The 15,005-nt window shown below is 38.1% G+C and overlaps 1 protein-coding gene across 1 annotated transcript in view; it reads right to left on the minus strand.

The window, feature by feature from the left end:
* Positions 1–11,411, minus strand: part of LOC134543325 (CD151 antigen-like) — a 63,190-nt gene extending 51,779 nt beyond the window's left edge. The window contains exon 1 of the mRNA XM_063388274.1: positions 11,067–11,411. The gene's annotated coding sequence lies outside the window, so the exon portion shown is untranslated. The remainder of the gene's footprint in view (positions 1–11,066) is intronic.
* Between the last annotated feature and the right edge of the window lie 3,594 nt (positions 11,412–15,005).

Raw genomic sequence — 15,005 nt, forward strand, 5'->3', positions numbered from 1 at the left:
TTTTACACCCATTTGAGAGCTAAAATTATTTTCGCCACTTGTGTTGCTGTTTTTTCTTCACTTTTTTTTCAAGATATACACTTTAAATTCACGCCCTCAAAAATTTTCTTAAATAATGTACCCGCTAAAAAAAATCCCTCTAAATAAATGTACCCCCTAAAAAAAAACCATTACAGCTTTGTTCCCCCTAAATTTTGGGGGAAAACCCCCAAGTTGGCATCCCTGCCTCCCCATTGGCTGCCGAGGGCTCGCGTCGCGCCTCTCAGCTTCCACGCGCCAGGCACAGTGCACAGAGCCGGGGCCCGTATTCCCGACAAGGTCGGCACGATTCCGCTACAGGAGTTTCTTCAATCCGCTGGGAAAACCGCTGCACCCCAATTCTCGAACGCTCGCTAGCGCGAATCACGTATCGGATTGACGTCACAAACAATCGGAATCATTCCGCCACCTCCTTTGCTGCGGCGGAATCGAGATTCCGCTGGAGATATGAAAAGTCTGTTTATTCTTAGGAACTTCGATTTGGAAAAAAAAAATGGAGGCTCTGTTGTCGTTCTGAAATACTTTTAACATCGTGTGGATGGTTAAATTTATTTTTTTGTAAAATAGTGCGGGTGGCTAGTTATATTACGTTAGCTAGATTTAAAACCAGCAATGACTAACGCATTCACCTCGTTATGTGATGTGATCAGATAAAAATACGCAGCATGTTACAGATGTTACTGTAGGATTTTTTTTTAATTGAAATTTAATTTACTCCTAAAGAAAATAAAAAAAACAATATTTATATAAACTCATATCGATAAATTTAACAATGTGTCCCAATTTATTTTTAAAAATTTTGATTTCAAAAATTGCAACACGAGTGCCATTTAAACCTTTAAAATTGGTGTGTTCTTTGTTGGTAAGATATAGCTTATGTAGCATAGATGGAATGAAAGGGTGGAGATGTGGAGGGTTGGAGGGGTGAGGGTGGGTTGTTACCACAACGCCGAACGTACAATAACGCCGAACGTACAATAACGCCGAATGCCAAATTGACCGCAACGCCGACAGCTAGAAAACTGCTGTGTACCACAACGCCGAAATACAGTAACGCCGAAAAATGTTGCTGCTGGGAAGGGAGGGGGGGGGGGGGGGCAACAGGAGCAAAATGAAAAACAACTGAATGAATTTTTGTGCTAACCTTACCAAACCTAACCTTTGCGGCAGTCCTGCAATGACATTTTTCGGCGTCAGTATTTCGGCGTTGCGATAATTCGGCGTTGTGTTACACAGCAGTTTTCTAGCTGTCGGCGTTGTAGTCAATTTGGCATTCGGCGTTGTGGTGCGTCCCCGGTGAGGGTTACAGGAGTGGGGTGAAAAGGGGTGAGGGGGTGAAGGAGTAGTGGTGGAGGGGCGGAGCGATTATACCCGACCCTCCAGGCCGAAGCAGAAACAGGTTGCGTCTCGGCGTGGGAGTCGCGCACGCCGCCATACTGGAAGCATTTCAAACAGAGCGCGTGACGTCACGGCAGTTCCCGTGCACAGTAATCCAGCCCGACACGTACGAACAGCGGCCTGGAGAGCTGGCGTTGCGGTAAGGGAAGCCCACGATTCACACAGCTTTCTGGACATACCCGAATACTCACGTTCGTGCAACTTCGTGATGTGTGGGAAGCCTTCTTTTCACAGACGAGAGAGCCAAACGCCCGATCGTGCATCTTCGATTTTTTTTTTTTGTTCATTGTAAATAAATATGGCGGTGTTGATAAAAGGAAAGACCATAAACAAGGCAACGGTATTTATTTGTACACCACCATATTTTTCGTTTGCCGTGTGTCCGTGAATGTTCATTTTGGACAACTCATGATAACTAATGGTCAATTAGGTTAGGTTAGCTACTTTATAAATACTTTAAAACATTTGGACGGTTGATTTGGTTAGGATAGCTACATTAAAGATACTGTGAAATCATGTAAACTGTTTCCTAGCGCTGGATAACTACATAGTAAAAAGTTATTTGCTAAGCAAACATAAACAGCATTTTTAATGTAGCTCTACTTACCTAATATAACCAACCATCCACAATGTTTTAAAGTATTTATAATGTAGCTAACCTATCCTAATCGACCGCAAAATTTAATGCCACACCGGTTTATACAATGAGATAGAACGGCGTATGACGTATGAGCTTTGAATATATACAGTATATATATTCAAAGGTATGAGTAAGCTACATCCCAAATAAATACACCTGTTGTGGTACGGAAAAAAAAAATGCTAGCATGAACTTCGGATGTGGCTCTCTCGTCTGTGAAATGAAGGCTTCCCATTCGGGTATGTCCAGAAGGACGAGTGAATCGTAGGCTTCCCTTGCGGTAAACCTCTCGCAGTCGAGGGGACCCGTGCTCGAGTCCCGGTACATTCATCTTTATTTCAGTTGTCCGCGCATTACCGAAAACATCCATGACAAATGCTTGTAATATTAAATGTTCATGGATCAGGGTGAACACGAGAATCTGTATTAAAAATTTCCCCAGACTTTTTAAATTAATTTACCTACTTTGCAATTTTCAGAATTAAAGACAATCACGACTACGCCATTTTAAACTGCTGGCCTACGTCACTTTCCACTTTATATCGTTCTATTACACTCAACAGAAATTTGAAAACACACTGTTATAATGTTTGACTACACACTTAAAATGAGAGAGAGAGACTGGATCATGATTTATTCCCCTGAAATTACTACAACTGTACAATTTCCACAACTTTTCCAGGATGTAAATAACCATTTCCTGACTTCCACTGACCCATTCCAACTTTTCCCTGAGAGTTATTTTCAGCAACATCACCCGAACGAACACTGTATGATTTCAGCGGTGCAACGCGCTATTGCTGTGCACATTTCGGGCGTGTTTTAAGAGTACCGAGAAGTAAGCCACGCAACATTCCGCAGCTATTGTTGTCGGATTCAGATGATGCAGCATTCTTCCATCGAAGCCAGGTGGCTGATGTTGCACGTCCCCCCCCCCCCCCCTTCTAAACGCACACAGCGTGTACTGTAAAATAAAACAGTGTAATTGTACACAAGACGTATGTGGCAGCAGTGTCTCCAGATGTTAGTGTAATTTTACATCTACACGAGTTGGTGTGTTTTTATTCTTGTACTATCAAAAGTGTAAAGGTCTAATTGCTATGGTTTGGTCAATATGTCATAGCGTGATATGTAAATGTAAAAATTATTGCTTGTATATATTTACACTATCAATTAAAAGTTTTATTTGTACTACATAAAGTAGCTTGTAGATTATAATGAACAGTGAAGTGAATACTTTGAAGTGTGAAGCTATTTTTTTTAATTTTATCACCTTATACTGATAAAGTATTTTATCCGAGTGAACTAGCGGAGTACCGAATTCACGACCTAATGGACAACAGTCCACCACCTTAACCTTTGGTCAATCGTGCTGCTTACTAATAAATAATAGGGATACTACTTACATAAGTAACTTAAAGTATTTTTAATGGGCTTTTGTCAGTATTAATTGTAAAATACGTTTTATTTTTTGCAGTTTCACAGTCATTGTAAACTGACTGACATTTTATGCTCGTTTACAATTAATTAAGTGTATTTAAAATAAGGACGAAAAATATGACTTGTTATTTCGCATATACATCCAAATGCGCTAGATGTAGGTACATTCGTGTGTTTTTTTTTTTTCCTGAAGTCTGTAGCACAATTTTGGTTTCCTATAATTATTAGTATAAAATTACACCAAATTGAGTAGTTAGTCAACATTACAGTTCGTAGAAAACTTCCCGTGCGGTCGCGACAGGCGCGCTCTGGAAGCCTTACTGCGCCAGGCGTCCTATCCAAGGCCACTGTCCCAGCTGTCATTGCGCGCGGTTTAACTGGTGTGCGTGCCCGGGAAGCCTAAGATGTACACCATGTTCTGTCCCTGCCCGAACACGCCCGAATATTCACCTTGTAACCCTGTGTAACCCCACCTACTATACCACCAGGGGTTTGCACGGGGGTTTGACACGGAACTCGCCCGGCGCGTGGCAACAATCGATACATACTCTCGACCTCGGCACGCAGCCACGGGGGTTGTCTTACTTCCGGCCCATAGAGGTATTAAGCATTTGGGTGAGTGTGTGCAGTATTTACCGTGATAATTGTGACGTTAAGGCGGCCATCTTGGATGGCTGACCTTGACCCGGCCGCCTCCTTTGAATACGCCATCTTAAATTCTGCCATTTTTTTTATAGAACTTCCCGCAATTTTGAATTATGACATCACATCAGCCAATTAGTTTTCCAAAATTTTCCGCCATTTTGAATTATGAAATCACATCCATCATGTTTCCCAGTACTTTTCACTATTTTGAATTATGATTTCACGTCCACCATATTTAAAATCAGTAATTATAAAAAAATTAAACTTTTTAAAATTAAATTAAGTTAAATTACAATTTCAATAAAATTTTAATAAAAAACCCGAAGACATAAAAATTGGCGACTGGTCCTTCCTCCATGGAGGAAACCAACAGACTGACCCCCCTCCCCCCCTCCAAAACCACTGAGGCCAAGGTCAACCAGTATGGCGTCATAGTAGTCATTTTATCCGCCATTTTGTTTTGTCTGCATGAGTATGCTTCCGGCATATTGGTATAACGGTAATATACACGTTGGCTAGATGGAACGAAAACATCATCTTACAGGTCGGATAACTGAAAGCACAAACTGTTGCACACATTTATAAATACAGGACCCACGCAGGTTCAGACAAGTCTACTCGCACTAAGAACCATTTCCCATTAGCTGCGAGTTGCATCCGGCGCAGATACTACCCAGGTTGTTAAGTTTGATCGCTGATCCAATCTTCTACTTTTCGTGAATTTGTTTCTAGTTGATATTATTTATCCAAATTTGTTTGAAATTAGAGGACCTAATCAATATCAGAGCATGATCTGCCCAAAGGAAATAGCCCCTGAAACCGTCACAATAGTTACGTTAGACTATGGATAACTTCAGTATCTACATCCTTGACGAACCACACAACATAATGTAAAATTGTAATGCATACTGCAAGACGTGGCTATAAATGTGGAAAAAATAAGAAGTGGATCAATTTCCCTTAAAACTGAACACATTCTGCTTTTTACTATTACAATGCTTTGCAAAACTTTATTTTAGAAGCGGAAGTAGGGATATACTTTTAACTAAAAATTTTGTAGGTCTAACAAAATTGTTGATTTTAAAATATTTACTTTATACACCCCAAAAATTATAAACATATACAGTTAAGTTAACGAAATAGTTTTTTTTGGGGGGGTAGGGGAGGGGGAAATGGTTCTTTCTAGGTACAAAATCAGGTATGTTAATTTATTTCACCATTTGCAAAATTTAAAAAAAAAAATGGTGAGGCGAAAAAACCTATCTCTCAGTCACCTGACAGCGTGTAGAATAAGGCCTTGCAATGGAGCACTGGCAATGTTAACGTGAGAAAACCTTGGAACCTACAAGCAGCCGACACGTTTCACACCCGAGCAATCACATGAAAGGAGCCACCATGGTGCCGGTTAATTGGGGGGAGGGGGGAACATGACACGTGACCTTACAAACAATTATTGACCTTTCGCTAAACCCTCCTCCCCAGCAGCGGCTGTTCCGCAAATGGCATTTGGAGGGACGAGGGACGTTCCTTTCAATTTATCATAGACGTCTACTTGAACCGTATGATCAGACAAAAAGTATGTGTGTAAGCAGTGGAAATGTAGCTATTACTGGGCCTCAGAATTACGAAATCAAGTCTGATAGAAATTTACGAAAATCTAACGCATTTTCTTACAATCATTCATTATTTCGATTGTTTTTAAAATATGCATATTTTCTCTAACCTAAACAATGACAAAAATAAAAAAAATAATCATTTGCAACAAAAATATTTCGCAAACACTTATTGCAATTAACGCAGCGTTTGACCAACTGACGTACTGCCACGAAAATATTTTGCACTCGGCCTGCTGTTTTCTTTCATATTATTTCATTTTGTTGGTAATGATGGTATATATATATATATATATATATATATATATATATATATATAACGATCTTTAGGATTGAATCACCAGAGGCACAATCTTACGGTTGCGCTCATAGCGGAGAAACTAGAGCCATTCTTGCAGAAAAGCAACCCCCAGCCATTGTTGGCGCCCACGCCTCCCGAAGTGCCCGCGTCGCCACGGCAACGAGAAAACACAACCCCGCCTAGCCGCCCCTCAAATAACCCACCCCACGGCCCGACACTGGAATCGCGTGAATAGCATTCCAATCCCCCGTTCCTCTGTCGGCGGCTGCGCGCGTTCCACGGAGGTCGTTGTTGGCTCTGGTAGCTCATCTGCTCGACAAGGGAAATGGAACGACGTGGTTTGGTAAATGGAATGCAGAGGAAGTTACAGGAGGAAACAAAGTATAAAACGAAGAATAAGTGGTACGCCTCACCGGCAGAAGACGAGACTACGTATTTACCTAGCTAATTCTTGGACCGTGCGCGCATAGGTCACCTTCGTTTATACACTTGTCACTAATTTTATGGTTTCGAATTTGAAAGCTAGTCATATCAGAACACGAATACGATTTCTAACATGTTAATTACGTACTGTTATTTTAAAATTAATAATTGTACACAATATCTTAACGAGGGTGGGCACTGTAGAAATAAGTTAATTGTACAGTAGAGTAAAACTATAGTAAAACAAATTCTTATGGATTATCCTTCCTACTCTTTGAAGGAATTCTTTAATTTGATAGAAAATAGAGAAATATAACTGTTTAGTTGACATGAAATATTGTGCTTAGTAACAACTACAACAATTATATACCTAATGTGCTAAATTTTCTTTGTGATAACAGTTACGTAAACTTAATGTTAAGTACCATTGTTATGTATACAATAAAGATTTTTTTTCTAGACCTGTACTATGCATTGTATTTTAAGAAGGTAACGTAAATTTGTTTTGTAAATAGCAATGCTTGTGCATATATTTTATATTGTATGAAGATCCTGAATCTAACAAAAGATGTGATTTAACAATGAATTATGATCGTAAGTTTAATAAGATAAATTTTTCAGAAGACCTGACAAGTGGTTGTTTTGTAATACCTATTTGAGTTTTTGTTTGGGCAGGATCTTTCGGCATACTAAATGAAAACAGCAAGCATCATGTACCACAGGATCAAAATTAACACAACCATGCTACGTGATATGGAACTTTGCACAGCCGACGGCAAATTGAATAACATAATTACACAAAAGTTTATCATTTTTAGATACTATTGACATAACAAAAATTTAAAAACTGAACTTTGTACAACAAAGGAACCAAACAAATTGTTAATAAATAGCAGAAATTAATTACTACTGCATGAATATCAAAATTATACGGAAATCGCACGCATAAAGTTTTGGCATTATTTGGGCATGAAAATGAAGTAGTAAGAATATTAAGATTCACATCCGCATAGGTTCATAGAGAGTAAAGACATAAAAATGGCAAAAATTGTATGATAAACAATCCAGACGAAAATTAAATCTCTTACTAGTTTAAAAAAAACTGTACTATAACAATGCAACGCGGAAAAAAAATGTGTGTACCTGCAGGAAAACAAATTGGGACTACTACTATTGATGTCATGGTGGGGCGGGAAGTGTAATGAAATATGGGGGTTTAGCGCGGGGTATCATCACACACTTGTTCTGCACAAACTACGTTTCTATATAAAACTAATTTTCACGTATTATATACTATACCCTTACCTTCTAGTAGAGCACTATATCTATACTAATATTATAAAGCTGAAGAGTTAGTTTGTTTGTTTGTTTGTTTGAACGCGCTAATCTCAGGAACCACTGGTCCGATTTGAAAAATTCTTTCAGTGTTGAATAGTACATTTATCGAGGAAGGCTATAGGCTATATTATATTATCAATAACATTAGGGATCCTTACTAAAAGTCCAATTTAGAATCAAATGCGTTGGAGGGGGTTAGATACAAGGGGGAGCTGAATTGTTGCCCGTTGGATGGGCAGCCCTTCAGGATTTTTCTGGCAATGGTTTGTACAGCGACTGGAAGGGCAGCCCATCCAATTTCTGAAAAATGTTTCTTTAAGTGTTTAAATAATCCTGAAAACTTGCCCCTTGGAAGGGCAGCCCATCAGGATTTTTCTTACAGTAGTGTTTTTGAAAGGTTGTCTGAATTGTTGCTCCTTGGATGGGCAGCCCATCAGGATTTTTCTGACAGTAGTGTTTTTGAAAGGTTGTCTGAATTGTTGCTCCTTGGATGGGCAGCCCATCAGGATTTTTCTGACAGTAGTGTTTTTGAAAGGTTGTCTGAATTGTTGCCCCTTGGATGGGCAGCCCGTCAAGATTTTTCTGACAGTGGTATTTTTGAAAGGTTGTCTGAATTGTTTCCCCTTGGATGTGCAGCCCTTCAGGATTTTTCTGACAATGGTTAGTTTAGGATACGTTAGGTTAGATTAGGTCACTTTACAAACTAACCACTGTCAGAAAAATCCTGAAGGGCTGCCCATCCAAGGGGCAACAATTCAGACAAGCTTTCAAAAACACCACTGTCAGAAAAACACCTGATGGGCTGCCCATCCAAGGGGCAACAATTCAGACAACCTTTCAAATACACCACTGTCAGAAAAATCCTGGTGGGCTGCCCATCCAAGGGGCAACAATTCAGACAACCTTTCAAAAACACTACTGTCAGAAAAATCCTGATGGGCTGCCCATCTAAGGGGCAAGTTTTCAGGATTATTTACTCTCTTAAAAGAGCATGTTTTCAGAAATTGTATGGGCTGCCCTTCCAGTCTCTGTACAAATAAACCACTGTCAGAAAAATCCTGAAGGGCTGCCCTTCCGATGGGCAAGAATTTAGTCGCCCCAGATACAACATGCAGTACACGTACGAAGTGTGTGTTGACAATGCCGCAGGCGCTAGAAGTTTATCTCCTATTGCCTATTAACATTGTTGCCACGCACTAGATGCCTTATCATTCTTAATTTTCCCATACAAGTAAAAAACACCCGTGTGATATTAACAACGAAGCAATCAGTACCCTCATAAGAGTTCAATTAGTATTTAAATACTTTTTATCACTTTAAATCACAAACCTAAACTATTGTTTTATTTTCATCTCTCTGTGTTTAATTTGTTTTTTTTTTATTGGCCTTTTTTTCAAGTATATATATTTTACAGACTTGAAACTTCACAGTAATGTTCCTTATGCTACGTAGGATGACATTTTCCCATGGGTGGTTAAAACCAGGCAACAGTGGGTACTTTGTCTGCATGAGAACAGGATTTTGCATTGTTCATGCCTTCTGCGTCTCCATGGGAACGGGCATCGCGCGGCAGTGGCTTACCCACGAGGGGCATGTATGAGCGGCGCAAGAGTGATCTGCCTGTAGACTGCCGTAGCGAAGTACGGGTACATCAGTTGTACGTTGCGTGCACGAGTCGGGAAACCATCGGTGCTATTCATTTTCTCTCCGGTACATTATACAGCATTGTATTAAATTTTCACTGAATTTTTTTTTATTTACCATTACTCTAAATGGGAGATGTGGCTTAATTTTTTTCCATTAGTATAGCCGTGCGAAGCCGGGTCGGGCAGCTAGTCGAAGATAAAACCCACCGTATCGTATTACATAGAATCACGCTCGGTTTAGTATAATTGTACAATACTTATTATAATTTTAATATTTATTCTTAACTGCGATTTTAACATTTTAACACCTTTTTGAAAAGCTGCTACATTCAACAATCACCATACAAAAAAAATTGGTTGTCTGTAGAGTTGGTTTACGGACGATAGTTTAACGTGACAACGTCATAACAAAACATTGATGAAATGATTGCATACTTTTATGAATAAAATTGAATCATTTTTATTGAATCATCAATATTTTGTATGAATACAAAGGAGTGAAATGAAATCTACAATTGGATTGTGTTATTCTGTTAAGGAAGGACGATGATAGGAAAAGTAGGAAACGAATGGGAATGTTTCAAGGATGATGTGAAGGAAAATGGCTTACTCAACACCAAGATTGTCAAAAATAATATATTTGCGCCACGAACTCTGCAGCAATGCTAGGAGGAACGGGTTAGCAAAGAGCAATGAAAATGTTACATTGAAATGCTAGGAGGTTCAGAACTTCAGGTTAGCAAAGAGCAATATAAAATGAGCGTAACGGGACACAGTGAAACGGGACAATGTGCACAGCCGGACACTTTTTCGTGCGTGCAGCCGGCGTTCATCGATTTATTAGACGTCACGTCAAAAAACCAGGAATAACGAAGAACATCGGTTTTTCATCAACCTAACCAACAGTACTTTAAATGTATCTAACCTAACAAATATTTCGAAGGGAATTACCGTATTTTATTTTCAATAACCTAACCAACCGTTTAAAAGGAATAATATTTTTAGTGTCTCTAACCTAACGAAGTGTTAGTAAAATGATAAGTAAAAAATTGAAATCATTACTGCTAATTAGATGGAACAATTTTCGTTGGTTAGTTTACCTTACTTCAAAAGAGCCGTGAAATTCCAAAACTACACAAAAGGCATTTCAATTTTGGCGCAAGATTGCCTGGACATCGTAAGGGAATAACTTATAATGTTAGGCAAACAAAAAAAAAGCATGAGCAGCACCGATTTAAAACAAACACCGCGTCCTAATAGTTTGTAAACAATAGTCCTATATATAAAGCCTGGGCTACATTCACATCCAGCGCACGCAATTATTCGAAATACAATAATTTAAAACAAACGCACGGACGTTGAATGCAACCTATGTAACACATTACGGGGTTGAAATGTATTTAATGTTATAAATTATTTGGTACATTCAGTATACATATTATGTTTTTCAAAATACATTTTCAGGTAACACAAATTTTATTCAGCACAGTCACTTAGATTTTGTTATATTATAATAATTAAACTAAACTAAATGCTGACTGCGCGGGTAAATTAACGGAATAAAAATAATAATAAATACTCACCTAAACGGAGTGTTCACAGTGCTTGTCAAACAGGACAGCTATTAACGAACAAGTACTAGCAGGCACTCGACAAAATATAATTAACAGGTCACTTCGTTACTGTCATTGCACGTTCGAACACCTATTCAACGTCAAGGGCACGAACTATTAAAATTAAATAAGGCTCAAATATCGACGATAACACCGAAGACGCGCGTGAGTTGCATCACGAATGACTGCAGCAACGTCGGCACAACCGCTCCCACTGTTCCACTTGCCACCTTCAACAACACACAAACACATTAAGTACTGCTCGACTGCCTGCTGTTTACTTGCTTACGTACCTCGTGTCAAACACGGGAAGACGCGCAGAGTATTTATCGTAGAAAAAATACCACGTAGAGTGCGCACAAAAATGGTGGCCCAAAATTTGTGGTCCCAAATAAAATCCGAAAGAAATTAGCAAATCTTTTAAAATTTATCATAAATGTCGATATAAAAATTCATAGATATCAAAACTGATCGATGTAAATATTAATTGCATTATAAACCTGCTTATTTGACTTACATCAAAATTAAAAATAATAATAATAATCAACATTCTGTCCAATGAATGATGGAATATAAAAGTATAACACACAAGTTGTAAAAGTTTAAACCGAACATCTATGGTACCTACGAAAACCTGACTCATTCATTGTACCAAACAGCATCAAGGACATGAGCTACTAAAACTGGCGGGAAAACACAATAGAGTTCGGAAAATACAGTATTATCGTTTGAACTTACCTGTAATAATATTTAAATATTAGAGCTTAAACGTTCTGGTTTATCTACTTTGTTGAGCTTACAAGTTTAACTAATGCATTTACAAGGTTCAATCATAACCATGATTAATATTTTTAATACAATACCCTTGTACAAATAACTTTTGAAACAGGTACTTCTACCAATATACTAACCAGTAACGTCTCCTAACCAAATTGCACTTATAAAACCTGATTCGAAATGCAGACGATTCCTATCACAGAAACTCAGATTATAGACGAACAGAAGTGAAAATCAGTCTCTGTCTAATAAAGGTTGTGTCAAAATAGTGTGCTTGCAGCCAGGGAACCATCTTCCGAGAAAATAAGCTTCTCCATGAAAGCAGGAAAAGGAAATACATAATCATCCTGATGCTTTGGTGAACCAAGATATCAGTGAGCTGTGTGTGCCAGCTCCCATGTCAAGCATGCAATGTTCTGCACGTCTGTGAAAAACTCACTACACAGACTATCATCTCTATGGAAATCAAGACCACCTGAGCAGCATTCGCTACTAGATCAGCTTTGAACCAGTAGGTACTCACTTACCTATAATAATAGTTTTATAACCCTTATAAATTTTTGTTCCCAACATAATCAAATGATAATATGCCAGTGATGATGACAGCCTTATTCACATTTGACATGCTTAAATGGGCTTATCACCCATTTAAGTGTCACTGTCAGTCAGGGCCACGATTCGCACGCAAAAGGTGCAGAGAGTGGGCGACGAATCTGGCTAGATTACAAGATGCACTGTGAACAATACTGATTTCTTTATAAAAAGGTTTCGGTTGCATTAAACTGTCTTTGAATTAAGTCCATTGTAATTTTAAAAAATATTAATTGGTGGAGGGATATAAACAAATTAAAATCGGGGACAAACACACACACTTGACAACTGCTGGCGGCTATCGATTATTGATGGTGCGGGCCATTCACAACCGTACACATCGCTACACTGGATCACACTTTGACACACTTGTAAATTAATTGCCGAGGCTCAGATGAAGCATAACAGCTTTTGCAACCAGAGGGAGCACCTAAATAAACACAAACATTTCAATAGCCAACATGGAATCAACTTAATTTTTTTTTTTTTTTAACATGATGGCAGGAAAATTCCCTGAGGGAGTATCTTCCAACCTCAACAAAAATTAACATTTTTGTGGGGTTTAGCATTATTTTAATAATTCTTGCAATGGGGAAGATTGATTTAAAACATCTTTATGGACTTATGCCACTGCTATTTTTTTTACTGTATGTCATAGAGGAACCACAAGAATAGACAAGTTTTTTTATTCATCTTTATTGTCTATTGTATATTTCTCTATGACATAGTGAAAACCAGTGACTTGATAGTTTATGCTCGGTGAACATTTAAGGGGGTTCCTGGCCGCGGCTGGAGATTGCTGTAATTGGATGGAGCACGTGTCTGTGCGCTTATGATATGCAAGCGTTAAGGTTATGACTAAAGCAGGGGTGCGGCAGTAATAACAAGTGTCCACCTGTTACATTGCGTGAAGGACCGCGGGGTGTGATGCGAAGATGCGGTCCTACTGAGACATCACGTCCGTGATACAGGACACGGTAAACACTACACGAACGACTCTAGGATATTACACAAAGATGTTAATATTACCCACGCAGCTGGCAAGAGAGTTTAGGCGGGGCGCTGCTAGGCACGATCAATAATGTTACATGACGGAATGGTGTCATTTCGAAAGAGAGAATTAGTTCCTGACTTTAAGCATGGGTGGAATGCCCTGCAAGCATGTTGTTTCTCACATGAAAAAAAAAAAAAAGTGTCCTACCTCAGATTCCCATTGTTAGTGAACTAGTTAGAAATTTGACACGTTTAGTCTGTAGACAGCTCAGTGCAGACTATGTTGGAAAGTTAATGAATAGTACCTCCTACCCGAGGATAGATGCATGAATTCGGCCCAACTACAAAGGCACTACTCCACTGGCTGAGAGAGCAATGGTCCGTTGAGGCCAACACCTTTTTATTAGAAAAGTAATTTTATATAAATGCGGCTTTAATTTTAAAGAAAAGCATATTTTCCAATGTCTATGATCAGTTAAGTGCTTATATTTGAGTAATAGGTATAGTGTGCTTATGATAATTAATAATGCAGCAATTTTTTTTTAACATTTAAAATTATATTGAAAACATGTTCAAATTTTTTGTGAATATTAAATAATGCCAATGTTAAGTCACATCAGTCATCAGTAGTCCGATCACTCGTCTTGGTCAATGGGATCTGTATGTGGTTCTTGACAGGTCCAACCCGGGTTTTTAGCAAGAGGGAAATGTGGCAAATGGTTTTCTTGGAGTACTCCCATGCCCTCACCCATTCATTCTATCAATGCTCCATTAGCATCTCAACTTTCATGGTCTCTACTAATATCAAAGTCAACGAGAAGTTAACCTCAATCCATTTTTATAAGTCATTTTAATTTTATGAATTATATTTCAATCTATTTAATTTGGTGAAATAATTTTTAAAAGTAGGATGCACGTTACCCACTATGAACCAGGAAAATTTTTTATTCACACCATGTATAACAATTAATATCTAGAATTTGTAATGGTTATAACATAAGTTATAAGCATTAAAAACTTTATTTCATAATACTCTTCAGGTAACAAACCTTATGCATATGCTTGGAACAAAAACTATATAGCCTTCATCATCCGTTTCATCAATTCTTAAAATGATGTAAATGTTGTGAGGATGCTAACCTACTCATTACTTACTAGAATATAAAAAAAAACTCAGATTTACATTTTACAATTAAGGTCATACTTTTAAGTTTCAATAGCCATTAAACAGCTACAAAACAAAAATGAGAGATGAAATTTATTAAAAAAAAATTAAATATAATGAATATTAAACTAAATTATCACATGCACATCCATTCAGAGTGTCTGTAAAAACTTTTCCATGGCAAGAACAAGTCTATGAACATCTGAACAGATTTATATTAACTTACGACTTGCTTACATCAGTACGTACAGTAAAAGAAGATATTTTAAGGAACTTACCGTAAATGACACGAGGAAATACTCTGTAAGTAATGAATTCATATTACAAATACACTTGGTGTAATGCAAAAGTAAAAAAAAATTTTAACACTTAAAACAACATAG

Source organism: Bacillus rossius, assembly GCF_032445375.1.
Source record: "Bacillus rossius redtenbacheri isolate Brsri chromosome 9 unlocalized genomic scaffold, Brsri_v3 Brsri_v3_scf9_2, whole genome shotgun sequence".
NCBI classification, from domain to species: Eukaryota; Metazoa; Arthropoda; class Insecta; order Phasmatodea; family Bacillidae; genus Bacillus; species Bacillus rossius.